Here is a 1,594-nt window from a genome sequence, read left to right on the forward strand (position 1 = left end):
GAAGCGAATGGAAGAACACACACTGCTGTTACTCCCAGAGATGTACATATATTTTATTTATTTTGTTTTAGTTACTGTACAGTATGTGTCCTGAATATGCATGGAGATTTAATTGTGCCCTTACTGTGTAGCTAGTGGCAGCAACAGGTGATAAATATTGCTCTGAAATAAGTGTAACTGGCTCACATTCGTTCACTTTATAAACACAGGATGGAAAGTTTTTTTTATGCTTATTGCATGGAAATAATTGTTTCCCTGTGGAGAAGGAAATAACAAAAATAATTGTTACCCTTTTGTGGTGAAATCAAAGTCATTCTCTCTTTTTTTAATTATTTTTGTATAATATTTTATTTCAAAAGTTCAATACAGCAGATTCATATACATGTTCAGATATTTCATTACAATTCTGCAATATATTTTACAATATAAATATAAAATAAATTATACAACAAATAAAATGTAAGGAAAGGAAAAGATGAAAAAAAGATGAAAAACCTATATGTATATATATATATATATATATATCAAACAAATAAAAAACAATCGGGGTCTGTTAAACAATTAGAATACATTTGAAACGTCTAAACAAATTAAGTTTTAGCCAATTTAGAATTTTTGAGTTTTAAGTTATCAATCATAGTCAAATATGTTTTAAAAAATTGGTATCTTTCAGAAATAGAAAAAAGGAGGGTATTCTTTTAAGTCATATCATTTCATGTATATAATATTTTCAAAGTCATTCTCGGTTGGCTGGTTTAGAATAGAAACATCACCATGTCTGCATTCACCAGTAATGTATTTCTCAGATGCAACAAGAATACCGAGTTCCCGGATTTTCATGAACGCACCATCTGAAACGTCACGTGTTTTGGGTGCCCTCCTCTGCTCGCGGATATCTTTAATCCCTCATATTTGTCTATCAGGCAGAGTACAATGTGGTGTTAGATTAGGGTGATCCCTGAAAGTAAAAGAAACTATCATATAGGTGCATTTCAACATACGATAAAAGTATAAAGCTGTAAATATCGCCAGTGTTATTGTACTCAAATGTACAAACTGGGATGCATAGCTTACAGTAACTACAGTTAACTAACTCGAATTTAATGTGTGCACATGGCTGCAGCATTGTGCATTTAAACCCTTTGTGACAGAAAAAGCCCTGAATGTAAACTTGTGTGGCATGCAAATTATGATGCAAATCAGCAAACAGGGGAACTGGACTCTAACTTAGACACCAACAAAAACTGACAGTAACCTGATATTTTCAGGTGGAATTTCATTCATTCATTCATTCATTCTCACTGTGCAATATCATTTTTCCACTTGTGCAATTTTTGTTAATAGTCTGTTTATTGCCAATACTGTATATACTGCTCCTATTTTTATACATTTTTATTTTTATTTTTAAATCTTGTTACACTTTGTTTAGCTTTTTTGTTTTTACTGTGTTAGCTGATGCATCTTGTTTTTTTTGTGTTTTTTTTGCACTATCCCATTTGCTGCTGTACACTGCACATTTACTAATAAAGGAATGTCTTATCTTAACGCTGAGATTTGTAGCTCAGCCTGAGAGGCTAAACTCGGGGTAATTAAA

The sequence above is a fragment of the Sebastes fasciatus genome, chromosome 16 (genome assembly GCF_043250625.1).
Source record: "Sebastes fasciatus isolate fSebFas1 chromosome 16, fSebFas1.pri, whole genome shotgun sequence".
In the NCBI taxonomy this organism is placed as follows: Eukaryota; Metazoa; Chordata; class Actinopteri; order Perciformes; family Sebastidae; genus Sebastes; species Sebastes fasciatus.